Below are 14,558 nucleotides of genomic sequence, written 5' to 3' on the forward strand. Positions count from 1 at the left end.
GGTGATTAGAAGGAGCATGGCTGGCAGTGTTGGAGGGGGGAGGAGTCCAACAGGCATCATGACACCAGCATCCCTGTGACCCCGACATAGATTCAGGGATGGATTGATGGATGGATGGATGGATGGATGGATGGATGGATGGATGGATGGATGGATGGATGGATGGATGGATGGATGGATGGATGGATGGATGGACGGATGAAATATGGGTGTACCTTAATTGCCATTTTTTACCACCTCTTTGTTCAAACCAATCGGATTCTGGTTTTTATATTTATCATTTTAAAGCTATCACGCTTTTTCCCAATTCTATGAAGCAGCTAGAGTTGCCTCTTTGTAAAAAATCTCAGACGCCAAGGAATTAGCTTTCTTTAAGCTCAAAAGTAAACAGTTTATCAAGCTTCTCAAAAGAGTCTGTCAGTAATTATGCGACACATGGAGAGTGAAGATCTGCTGCAGCTTAATAATTCAAAAGAAGTTCGGGAGAACTCTCTCCTCTATACTTCTGACTGTCACTGTTCTCCTGAGCTTTTGTTTGAAAGTGCCAAGAAGCCTTCAGAGATGAAGATCGCTGGACTCGTCCCGGATGTACAGAGAAAACTTTGCAGTTAAGTCAGAATAAATGAAGAAAGCTGGAGGTTTCAACCCTTCAACCCAGCAGGGGGGGTTCATAATTGGTGTGTCCTGCTGGTTTTAATGCGCTGGTACTGAAATACTTCAAAGGCTGGAATTTCAAAATAAAGCAGCTAAGCCGGAAAAAAGGGTCCTTGTTTTCATTAATGACAGATATGATTTATTGTGGAAAAGAGAAAAGGTTCATAGAAAGTACCATGTAGGAAAAACTTCAAAGCCACTGCAGCATGATCTCTGGAAACATCTTTATAGATGCTCCTCTGTAGGCTAATTCAGTCTAATGCTGCTGCTGAACACTTCTTTTGCAGGTTCATAATCTACTTTCTTCATTTAACTATCAAAGAGTAGAAGATCAAAGAGTAAATGATGATGTCATGGTTATTTGAATGATGAACTCTGTATATAATTCTTTTGTTATAATTTATCATCTGCTATGCAAAGATCTGCAGATATTTAATACAAATGTCCTTCATTACATGCTTAAAATATAGTGGGTTGATCTATATGTGTGAGGAATCTGCTTCATTTTTACCACATCAGGCAAACACTTTCAAACTTTAATGTTCTTTTCTAAACAAATAGTTTTAAATATTCTTGTTCTTTTATGACATCATTGTTTATTTCTCTAATGTAACCTTTTCTGATTTTTCCAAATCACTCTCTGATTTTTTACCACTGATAAGTGGTACCTGATACCTGATAAGATAAGATAAGATGAGATGAGATGAGATGAGATGAGATGAGATGAGATGAGATGAGATGAGATATTCTTTATTGATCCCGCGTTAGGGAAATTCAATTGTTACAGCAGATCAGTGCAAAAAAAGAACAACAGCAATGTGCAAAAAGAATGACAGGGTATTTAAAATGTGCAAAAATAAAAAAAAGTAAGAACATTAAACAAAAAGAAGAATCTACACCTATATACACTGTTACGACTTAACATATGTTATACGTAATAATAAAATAAAATAAGGTAAAAGACAATATGTTCGGATGGGCTATGGATGCATGATAGACATGCATATTTAAACTGTGGCATTGTACAATCTAACAGCTGTTGGAATGAATGACCTGCCGAACCGTTTCTTCCTACATGGAGGGTGTAACAGTCTGCAACTGAAGGAGCTGTTTAGTGCTTCCACTGTCGTAGTGGGTGAGAGGTGTTGATCATAATGGATGTTAGCTTGGCCAACATCCTCCCTTCACCCACCCAAGTTAGCTGATTTAATAATGGTGTCAGTAAAAACGTTGACCTAACTGGATAATTAATGTTATTTTTTTCAGTCCTAACACAACCTCTTCAGTTATGCGTGTTGTCAGGTCATTAGTTACCTGACGAATCGGTTTGGCAACAACTTCCTTGCTGCATCATTGATGCTTCACTGTGTGACAGCGTGTCTGTTAGTGCCCAATACTCGTCTAGACATGTTTAATGAAACACCAGGAACCAGGACCTTCTACAGCCTTCTGCTCTGTGTTCCTGCAGTTAGGGTACCTGAGATTTCCACCTTTTCAATGAAAACTTTTACACAATCCTTGTTTCGTCTGAAAAGAATTGTATGAATATCATGAATGTTAAGGGGAATGACATGGATGTCTCTTTCTGGTCAGAAACATTTGCCTTTTTTTTAAAAGAATCTTTCATTACTATTTATTTATTTACTTTTTTTTAAATTATATGAACTTTTTTAAAATTCCCAACGTGCTGCCAAAGCAACCAGAAGTTATTGACAAGTGGATGTGCTCTGGATTGCAGGTTGAGCAGTTGTCTCCCTGCCTAAGGGGTTGGTAGTTTGATTTCAGGGTAGTCCAGTCACAAGTCAAAATGTCTTTGGGCAAGAAACTGACCCCAAGTTGCCTCTGGTGGGTAAGCTGTGGAATGGTTGTGTTGAACTGGGAGTTTCTTTCTGATAAAGGTACGGTGTGAATGGATGGATGTCTTGTAATGTAACAGAGCCTGAGGCGGTGATAGAGACTACAAAAGTGCTTGAAACAGACTCATTGTTAGGGCTGTGATTTACGCACCAACAGGAAAAATACTGAGAAAGCAGCATAAATAAGATAGTAATTTGAAAAAATCAGTTTTTAAGCAATTATTCTGATGCAAAGAATGTCACGGGCGGGCATGGTGCTGTGGTAGAGTGACCGACCTCTGATCGGAAGGTTGCAAATTTGATTCCCGCCTGGCATGTCCATGTGCGCAAGCGTCCTTTGGCAAGACACTGAATCCCACATTGCCAGTGAATGGGTTTCTGACTGTAAAGCGCTCTGGGCCTTTTAGGAAGGTAGAGAAGCCCTATACAAATACACAATTTACCATTTTTCAGAAATATTATCTGTTAACCCTTGTGCCATCTTAGATGACCCCACCCTTACATTGACGTGTTCTCCCTACCATGACAAAGGTGGATAAAGGTGGAAAGATTTCATGTAATCCATGGACACCAGTGAAGATCACAAATCATTGAAGAAAAAAGGTTTAGAGCACTGTCTAGTGGATCTAGATGACCCAACTCCCAATGTTAAAATGCCTAGGATAGCACAAGGGTTAAAAAATAAAATTCCTGGAAACTGCAGCCTTTACCTTCTCAGTTACAAATTCCTTCACCTTTAATCCAAGTAGGATTTTTTACAGAATCCATTTTGTTGTGTTCATTATATTGTGTTCCGCAGAACTTTCATTTCTAAATGGATTCTGTCTTTGCCAAGGAGACAAGGTCAGACAGTCACAGCTTCCCTCACTGGAATGTCAGTTTTCATTAGGAGTGAAGCATGTGTGTGGGTGTCTGTGTGTCTGTTTGAGAAAGAGTGTGTTTTTGGTAAGGTTGAGTCTTCTTTTGCTGTGGCGGCAGCTTGAATTGCATCTAAAAATGAAAAAGTCTCTTCCTTTACTGCACCTCAGATTTGGATCAAACATTCAGTTATTTCCTTTCAGACTTCCAAGAAATCTGTTCTGCTGTCTGTAGTGTCTTCTGCAGTTCTATGTGCTTCTCAAATGCCCCTGGTCATAAATAAAACACAGATTTTCAGGGGAAGTATCAGTCTGACACTGTCGTTCCTTCCTAGTATTTCTTCATCCTTGTCTCTCTTCCTGAAAGGAAAGCAAAGTCCTGAGGTTGCAAACATGTTTGTTCTTGTTGGAGAAACCTAGGAGTGGAGAGGAAAGAGAGGTTAGAAAGTGACTAAGGTTATCTGTGAATGAGTCAGAACTGGACATTTTCATCATTTCCTGTGTGTAGAGGATGTTTTCCCATCATATTTTGTGGTGTTATAAAAAATGTGAGGATGTATGGTGAGAACTTAAGTATTTACAATTTTTTTTGGCATTTTTCCCCCTTCTTTGTTTTAAATAAGATCGTGTACATGTCTCTGTTTCCTCCTCAGTCATGGCTCTCACAGCCACAAAACAATTGCTTTTACAGTACAACAGCACCACTTACTGGTTTCAGAATGCAACAACTATATCCTATAGAAAATAAAATTCTATACTTGGCTTTCCTACTGCTAATGATTTTTTTTGTAACTTGTAAAATATTATAGAGCCCACAAAAACAGAAAAAGTTTAGGCTCATCTGTAAATCCTCATAAGAAAAATGAGACAATATCAATAACTGTACCCTGTGACAGACTGGCGACCTGTCCACGGTGTACCCCATCTTCACCCAACAGTAGCTGGGCTGGGCTCTGGCAGCGCTGTGACCGCGACAGGCATAAAGCGGGTTAAGAAAATGGATAGATGGATGGAGGAATGGAATAATAACTGTATAGTAGTATTCTTGTCGCTACAGCTAATTTTCCTAAGAGGTTGGACCTAAATTGAAACTACAAGAGCTTGTACCTGCATTGGTTAGTGTGTCACTTTACAGTTAATGCTAATCCTTGACCAAATAAGCCACCACTACATTAAAGTCCCTTTAAACAGGGACACCTGTGTCTGCACTCACTAGCTGCGTTTACACTGACAAAAGCAATCGGAATGAACGCCTGATCGGAAGAAAAATGCACGCTCCAGAGAAGGCTTTGGAGTGCAAACAGGACCGGTTGGCTACTCCGCGAGAGTGAACTGTGTCTCTGAGCACAACAACCGGACACGTAGCTTTGTGTTTGCGGGCAGGGGAGGGTGCTTTGTTACAACTTAACAAAGTCACGGTGTAACAAAGCACCGTAACAAAGCGTAACTTCCGCAGCTCTGCGTGAGCACGCTACCAAATCAGGAGAACTGCGTCTCCCGGTAGAACTGTGTCTCAGAGCAGAGGAATGGCTTTTGAGTGGTGTGTGAGCGCGCGGAGGCGGCTTTCAAAGCTGAAATGCCGTGCAGTCCTTAGAAACCGTTCAAACAATCACGTGGATTTGTGTTACCAGTCGCATCCAGACAAAATAAAGGCTGATGTTATTCCCACATATTTATGTGCAACTAGATGCAGATTGTAGCATTGACCACATGGATTTTGTGTTCATCCAAGGCTAAATGTTGTTAGCACGTGTTAGCCTACTTCTAAGCCTTCTTCCGGGTCCGTTTTGCCACAAAAAAAGCACTGACCACACACAGATTAAAAATAATATTACAAATCATAAGATAAAACTTCCATATTCATTTTTGTTGTTTTTAACCATTTCTGACATGTGCAGGAACCTACAAAAAGCAATTTACACATTTGAAGGTTCTGAGCATGCAAGACAATAGAGAAGCAACATAATCCTAAGATTTTGCTGGCCAACAAGCCAATGTGACAAAAGCCAAAAATTGAAGCATACTTATAAGCATTGGCATAGGTAAAGGTACAGTCGACAAAATAAAATATTTGTACATTTTTTAAATTAAGGAAGTCACTGAAAACATTTCAGTGAAAACAGTGAAAACAAAAACAGTTTCAGTTTGTTAAGAAGACAATGGTACGACGGAGTATTAGGGCCACCAAAAAAAAAAAAAAATTAGAGCCACCAAAAAAAAAAAAAGTAAAATTACGAGATTTTATCTCGTAAATTTAGGAGATAAAAACTCGTAAATTTAGGAGATAAAAACTCGTAAATTTAGGAGAAAAAAAGTCGTAATTTTAGGAGATTACAGTGGAAGTTAGCATGCAGAGCAGCAGGTGAACGCCGTGCAGCAGCAGAGCAGACCGACTAAACTTTGTTGAACAGGTGAGCTGAATGTTTATTGATAACGTTCCAAATGTCTGGAAGGTCATTTGTTTGATTTACGATTCATTAAAGTTTTATTTATTGATGGTTGGTTTGCAGGATCTCTGCAGCCCGATGAAGCCGTCGTCGGTGTCCCTGCAGCTGTTCGCTTGAATCCTTTCTCCACCAAAGACAAGACTCTACGTCTGTGTGACGCTTCCGTCACACAAAAGGAGGAGCACTTTTTTTTGGCATTTTCAACGTTCCAAAGCTAATATAAAACACTATTTTCATTCCTCTTTATTGTTTTATGCTGAAACGGGACATTTCATCTGCAGGAGGGGGCGTTTGTAACACTGTTTACTTCCGCATTGGTGTTGGGATGACAGGTTCATGACGTAATGAGACAAATGAACTTCAGAAAATGTGAATGAAAAGGAGAATAAAGGCTGCAGCGATCCTCTACACCCAAATGTGTCTCTGAGCTCCTTATTTTACATATTAAACTCCGCTTTACTGACACTGAACCCTGGAAAGACTGCTACACGGAAAATAATCTGATTTTGAGTCGCCAAAAGGTTCAGAATCTCTTTGTTTTAAACCTATAATAATCCGGAAATGAAGCTTCACAAAAGGCTCCACATACTTCATCTTCAAGCTAGGTTCCGATAAACGGACAACTTCAGTGTTTTTTCCTTAATCTACGACTTTTTTCTCGTAAATTTATGAGATTTTAAGTCGTAAATTTATGAGATAAAAAGTCGTAAATTTACGAGTTTTTATCTCCTAAATTTACGAGATAAAATCTCGTAATTTTACTTTTTTTTTTTTTTTTGGTGGCTCTAATTTTTTTTTTTTGGTGGCCCTAATACTCCGTCGTACAATGGCTCTTCTGATTGCACACTGAATTATTGAGTTTTTTTGTAAAGCTCTTCTTGAGCTCTTACCCCCTGTTTTCCTCCTCTGTCTTGAGTTCCTGTGAACCATTTTGAAAGCGCTTTTCCTGTTTCCTTTTTGTCTAAAAGAATTTGTCTTCAATGGATCTAAGAAAGATAAAAAAAACATAATTAGCATTTTCTATCCCCTTCATATTTTTCTGTATCATATACATACAGGAGACAGAAAATCAGAAAAAGTGTCATTGATAAGCTCTTTATAGTTTAAATATTCTTTATTTCAGTATTTTAAAGAATCAATGTAGATATCTTAAACAAAAAAATGCATAAAATGTATATTAGCTTCAGTGGAAGATAAGTTCCAAGGCTTGTGCAAAATCTCTTATGATAATGTAGCATCTACCACAGCACAGTTGATGAAATTTCACACAATATCAAGGAACACCTTATATTTATTTTAAAACCATAAGCTGTTAAAATAAAAAGTTACTTAAAATGTGTTACTATACAGCAAGCAAAAAAAAGTGGTCAACCACCTAAATATAGATTAGATTGAAGATGATAGAGGTCTGTATTTCATCACGGGGACACTTTAAATATGAGAGACTGAACGAGAAAAAAGAAAAATCCAGAAAATTACATGATCTGATTTTTAATAAAAGTTTATTTGCATACATGACACGTGTGGCTAAAATCAGTTTCCTAGCATTGACTGTATAAGAGAACTAGACGGAGCGAGTATGACGTCACCCATAGAAAACGCCTCCAATGAAACAAAGTCAATTCAGTCACCATTTCTCCGTGGTTCAGACCCCCTTATTTGGAGCTAGACAACGTCAGTGAGCAATAATTAAGGTAGCTTGGTTACCTTTATGCCCACTGGATGTCTCACTGGAGAAGCATTAAGAGCATGTCACACAAGCAGGACACTGGGGAAGACCCAGGACTGTGGAGGGACTATTGTCCTCGGCTGACCTGGGTGCATTCAGGGGTTTCCCTGGCAGAACTACAGGAAGACTCAGTGGAGGTCTGAGGATCTCTGGTTAGACAGCAGCTCAAAGAAAACAGTTTTGGATAAGGATCAGCTCCTGCCACAGACTTGTTTTGTCAGTGTTCTTTTGACTCTGGTACCTGGCTTCAGACTAAATGTGGAACTTGGTGTGCCCTCTAAAAAATGTTTCTGTCTTCCCGCTTTTGTATGTGAATGTCTCTGCTGGTTTCTTTACTCTGTTTCTAAAGGAAAGGGTAACCTTCTCATCTGCTAAGCCTAGTTTTTACCATCATTAACTTAGTCTCTGACACAAGTAATCTGGTACTCTATGCTGTCCACAAGCTAGACCACCTTGGTTTTTCTGGTCGTCCTACCGTAGCCTGAAGTTAAAAAATACATATATATATTTGATCAGAACCTGTCTTTTGGGATCTGCCTCTCACTGCATAACAACTCTGAGATGAGACAGCAGTCCTCCTGTCAGAAATAGATAATTGGCCCCTGTTACATTTTCTGGAAAAATGTTAATTTGGTGTTTTCACTCGGAACCTAATTAAGTTTCACAAAATCTCCTGGGTTTCTATCAATTTTTAATGTATTAGATTCTTTAATGGTAAAAAAAAATCTAAATATAAAACCGGAAAAGCAAATATGGTGCAATAAGAGAAGGAAGGTGAGGAAACAGTAAAAAGAATAAAAATGGATTGCAAATCAATTAAGGGTCAATAGTGAAAATTGATGCATTTGTGGCTGCAACACTACTGCCATCTTCTGGTGAAATATAAAATCGCTCTTTGGATTCATGCATTTCATGCTCCTGTCAGTTACAGCTAGCAGACCACAATTTTTCCTTCCCCTTTTTATGAAGTGTGAGGTAGTGCTTTGTGGCTCCTACCGGATAATGATCAGGGAGAACTGAACCTAAAACTTGTTTTTTTTGAAGAGTTGATGGTTTAAAAGAAAATCTTAACTAATATTGAGAGGCAGCTGACAGCATTTGTACTGATTTAGCATTTGTTAGACAGATTGATGCAGAGAAGTACAACCTGGCCAAGTGTGTGAACTGCTTTACATACAAAAGCCACAGACTTTTGGACAAAAGTCTTTTTGATTTTATGATTGTGTCAAATTTTCTTTCCCGGTATGTGATGAAATCAGAGCCATTGCTTGGCAGCCAATAGTCACCTTGCGTGACCTGAAAATCATAGAAATGCCCTTCTGTGACAATAAACATGATAACATAATGCTGGTGGTCTAAGATACTCAGCTTTTTGGATCAAGTTAATTTACTTTGGATTGGCAATGAAAACAACAGACATAAGTCATGGGGCTTTCATAAATGGATATTTCAACAATACAAAGTTAGAAGAAATCGCACACTTAGTTTGCCTTCTCAAGTGGATCCAAGCAAACGCATCTCTCCAAGTGAAGCATTACAACATCCTTTCTTCATGATGGCAAGGATACAGCCCATCGTTGTGACTAACACCACCAAACCTAAAGGGCCAACAGAGCAGCAGCTGCAGTGGAGACCCAGCAAAAGCAAAAGGCATAGGAAGTTTCGCCAACAGCCTGCAGTCACATAAGTCAAAAAATCTGCTAGAGTTTAAGATCCCATCATTTCAGAGGATAAAGAAAACAGTTCTGTCTGTAACAAACCTGCCAGGATCAAGAAGCAATTAGACAAAAAAAAATTATCAGTCAAATTTATTAGATTGACTTAAGCAAATCCTGGCAATCCTGTGGGTTTTCTCAGAGTACTTCAGTTTCCCCACAGTAATTGAATAGTGACTGATTATAATCCCCTCCCTGAATTGCCACCTTATTACGGTGGAGGGGTTTGCATGCCCAAATGATCCTGGGAACTATAACTTTTACAAGTTTCCATGTGCAATATTGCCCCCTATACCAGATAAGGGAGTTAGTTAAATAAAGGCCCAAAATGTACTTTTAGTTTTAGTTGGAAGGTTAGTTAGACTGAAATTGACTATTCACCCTTAATATTCTAAAAACATGTCACCAATGTTGTACTTTTAGCTTGGCCACATGGACCCGGAGGAATTATCTGTGGCAGACAACATTTAGTCTTGGACGCTCTTAAAATACGTGCAGGCAATGGAGCGATGTGCATCTTGGCTGCATGCATTATGTGCGGCCAACATGAATTTCCATTGGTTTTTGTGTTTGATCGCACGTAAATAAATGTAATTAATTTAGCTCAGTTCACTAATACAAAATTAAACTTGTAAACATTTGTGAACATAAGAGTTTGGAGTTAACCTCCTTTCTCATGAAACTTCACAAAACCGTCAATATCAGGATTCAAATCAGAAACACATTTGCAGAAACACATTTACTGTCATTCAAGTGTGCAAAACACAATGAAATGTCCATTATTATTATCATTCATCATTATAAGAATCTTTTCCTGGTTTCTGCCTGAATTCAACACCTCAACACCTGCCTTCTTCCTGACCTTTGATGGAGCGCCATCAGTGACCAAAATTACTTCATGTGACCAATTCACTTCAACATCGTCCAGCACAGTAACTAGAGAGCTGACTCTAGTTATCAGTCATCAGTTGTTGTTGTGTCCATCAACTCCAGAAACTCCAATGTGACGTCTCTTCATCACCTCTAATAAATATGCACAGATCTGATCTGATCTGGATTACATGAAATCCTTTTCATCTTTATCCACCTTTGTCATGGAAGGGAGAACACATCAATGTATGGGTGGGGTAATAAGGGCTAAGGACATCTTTCTCCATTGAGATGGAGAAACTCATATCAAATAAAGGAAAATAAGGAAGACCTTCCAACAGATCATAGAGCTTTTTGTGGAGAAGGATTGGTGCAAGGATTCAAAAATTAAGGCCAAACGTGTTTTTCAGTGTTTTTTTTAAATAACACAGGAGTAAGTGGAAAAAAATGTAAGTAAAATCATTTATTTATTTATTTGTATGATTTTCACAAACAACATTTGATAACACTGATTAAAGCAACAGAATGTGAAGTTGGAAAATACCAGAAACAGTTACTGAGGGTCAAATGTGTGCTGAACACATCTGTATACTTTAATTTGTTTACAGCACATATGAATGATTTATACACAATAAGAGTGTTCTGTCCATTTCTATAAAAGAAAAATTCTCTGTAGGACAAATATTTTCTTGTGTGTATTTTATAAGCTGTTACCTGCTGTTGGATGAATGGTGAAATATTTAGTTCTTTCATTGTAAATCTGACTCCAGAGGAGTCGGTGCCTCACCAGCCATCAACCTCACCGCACGTCACTGGTTTGTCTGCACAATTCTTGTACTCACCCGGCCCCTTCTCCAGAGTAGCATAGCTGTATATCAGTTTATTCATGTTAAAACCCTTCAGTTCATATAGCATGAGGAGAAACATTTTATCTAAAACCATTTGTGACTTTAATAGCTTTTCAATGAAAAAAAAATTTAGAGATAGTAAAAAAGAGGAAAATCCAAGGTAGAACTAATTCAGATGAGTTGGTGTCTCTTTGGGGTGTTGGTAAGAACACGCTGAAGCCCGAATGTAGTTTCCACCGTTGAGTGCAGAATTTTTTGAATCTGTTGACATCCATTCACATAAGGTCCAAAACTGAGACGCACAGGTGTACATAATTATTTGTTGCTTGTGTAAGTGTGTGGTCTAAAAGGAATGAAATAACCAACAGAGAACCATCAGAAAAGGAGTTTCACAACAAACATAAACTTACAGTTTGTCAGTGACGCACACTGCAATATCCCGCTGTACATGCACTTATTATTCCCTCGTTAGCAAAAAATAAACTACTTATGTAAACTTATGAATACCTTGTTACAGCTTTCACATTAGCTTCAGATCAACGCTCCCTCTCCTCCTTCATTTGCTGTGCATGCAGCTGAGGGCAGCGTATTCTTCCACGCAGATATGTAGTCCTGTTTATGTAGATTATTTATTTTTTAAACAAATAGAAAAGAAAATCCCGTCGGAATTAAAGGCTGTACGGTAATTTGAATGAATTTACTTCCCCACACACACTTTCCCTTACTTCACTCCCTGTCTTTCTTCCTATAACTCCAATAAACTGTAATGTGTCTCTTTGTACAAAGACAGAAATCATACAAGTGAAAAAAATAAAGTTTTACAGACATTGGAAGACAAAAATAGCTAAACATTACGAAAGTCCCTAGGATAGCCGTAACTCGCTCCTTGTAAAACCTGAGCTACGTAAATAGGAAGACAGAAAAAAAGCACAACAAATTTTAAAATACAAATAACACCCTCATCTGGAGTGTAAGAACAAATTGCGGTGGAAAAGCGAGCAATAATGACAATAAAATGGTTCTTAATATACATGATCTTTATTTGATGCATGTTCAGTTCAGATTGTTGCAAGTAGTTAACAAACATTTGTACTTGCTGAAAGTCTCTGTCCCATGTTTTATTATACACTTAATGTACAAAAAATTCTGTATTTTCCAAATATTTTCTATAATCAAAGATTTCAAGAAAAAGTATCAGTATCTGTGACAATGGCCCTGTAATTAGTTGCTATCAGATCAATACCAACATTCTCTCATTTAAGGACGTTGTTCTCTATAACTGTTACCAAATTTCAAAAAAAACTTTTTTCACCTTTTTTTTTCTCGTTTATCCCTCTTTGGGTTTTTTCCGGAAAGAAACACATTCTTCTTTAAAACCACTGAAGAAATCATTCTTATTAAAAACTTGATAACACCAACAATGAAACAGGGCCTTATCTCTCCGATTCCTAAACGTGGCAAGGACAAAAGGCTCATTGATAATCTATCACAGATTACATTGTTAAATACAGATTATAAAATCCTCACTCATGTGATTGCAAACTGATTAAATTTACTGGATTATGATCACTTAGTTGAAGATTATGATGTGAATTTTTCCTTGGATTTTCATAAGGCATTTGATACAGTTGAGCATGCTTTTATTTTGAAAGCCTGGAATCATTTTGGTTTTGTTGAAAAATTCATACATTTGATTTCTATATTCTTACATCAATAGCTCTATCTCTCTACCATTTGGAACAACGAAACGTTTTAAAATTAGAAGAGGAATTTGTCAGGGATGCCCAGTATCCCCATTTTTTTTCATTATTGTTAGCTATTCATATGAAAAATAGCCCGAATTATGCGTCGCATAGATTATGGAGTCCCAAACTGTTCATAGTTAAATAAATAAATATGACCTTGTGAAACCACACAATCAACCAATAAATCTCTCATAAATATATAAAAAGAACATGAAATTGTGAAAAATCTGCACAGATATTAAATATATTTCATTTAGCTTTAAAACCTGTTCATTCTTTTAAAACAGCATTTTAAAATATTGATTTTAATCATGTTAAATATTAATATAATTGTATGGATTTTTTCCGAACTTCGGATTTCAAAATCAATATTTTCCAAAGTTGCTTTGTTTTTATTTCACATTCCTGTTTTTCAGAATGACTTATTTATTTCATAATGATCTTTACGTTGTTTTTATCTTCATTCAGTAGATTATTAAAGTACACTTTTTTACTGTGCCGTGTTCGTTTATTTTTATATGACTTATATGCTTTTTCAATTTCTCTTGTCCTCTGTTTTAAGAATTTTTTATAGAGGTTATTTTTCTTTTTACAAGCATTTTGTAGACCAGTTGTTAACCAAGGGCATTTGGCAAATTTCTTCTTATTTTTATAAATTGGACAGTTCTTATTGTAAAGTGAGCTAAATATTTCTACAAAAATATTTATAAGCGATATCCACATTTATCTGTACACAGAGTTCCAGTTTTGTCTGGATCAGTCTTTATTAAGAGATTTCATGTTTTTTTCGTTTCTCAATCTTTGGTTCTTTTATCATTTTCTTTTGTCTTCACCTTGATGTCAAATATTCCAAAAATGTTAAATGATCAGTTATGTCACATGTCATTAGTCTACTCATATGAGTGTATTCTATATTATTTTAAAAAATATTATCAAGAAGAGTAGCACTTTCAGTAGTGATTCTGCTGGGTCTTTTTATGGTTGGATAGAAACCCATACCGTACATTCTGCTGATAAAGTCACTGTTTGCTTTATGTTTGCTGGGGTTTATCAGATCCATATTGAAGTCTCCACAGATTTATAATATTTTGTTACTTTGAGAGGTAAACATCTGGTGACCTATAAACACAGCTTATACTGACATTTTTCCCTGAGTCGTTACATATTTCAATTGTAAGACATTCCAGTGTAATTTATCAATTACTGTAAACTTCGTATTTTTTTCACATGTATTGGGACTCCTCCACCTTTTTTGTTTACTTTTTTTAGGTTAACAGAGTTTGTGCTGTAATATTTGCAGTCCACATTAACAGTGGAAAAGAACTGATCAGGGTTATAATAATAATAATAATGGATTAGATTTATCTGCGCTTTTCCAGACGCTCAAAGCGCTTATAGTGTGTCCATTATTCATTCACTCCTCATTAATGCTTGGTGATGGTAAGCTATGGTTGTAGCCACAGCTGCCCTGGGGCAGACTGACAAAGGCGTGGTTGCCAGTTCGCGCCTATGGCCCCTCTGACCATCACCGGGATCATTTATGCACATTCACACACCAGTGGAGCCACACTGGAGGCAGGGAGGGTGAAGTGTCTTGCCCAAGGACAAAACGACAGTTGGCTGGGGGAGCGGGGATTGAACCGCCAACCCTTCGATCATTGGACAACCTGCTCCACCGCCTGAGCCACTGCTGCTGGGTTGATGTCTTGAAGATTGTTGTCATTATCACTGAATATTTTAAGGTCGCTTTGCTCACCATTCAGATCTCTCTGAGAGTTGTGGTTGCAGGTGATTGTTGAAGAAAAAGTGTTGTTTTTTTTAGAAGCCATGGATAGTA

At 37.5% G+C, this 14,558-nt stretch overlaps 1 protein-coding gene across 6 annotated transcripts in view; it reads left to right on the forward strand.

Annotated features, from left to right (window-relative positions):
- Positions 1-14,558, forward strand: part of LOC110017416 (uncharacterized) — a 154,675-nt gene that overhangs the window by 121,626 nt on the left and 18,491 nt on the right. The window lies entirely within an intron of this gene.

The sequence above is a fragment of the Oryzias latipes genome, chromosome 21 (assembly GCF_053564925.1).
Source record: "Oryzias latipes strain Hd-rR chromosome 21, Olatipes_Hd-rR_3.1".
Taxonomy (NCBI): domain Eukaryota; kingdom Metazoa; phylum Chordata; class Actinopteri; order Beloniformes; family Adrianichthyidae; genus Oryzias; species Oryzias latipes.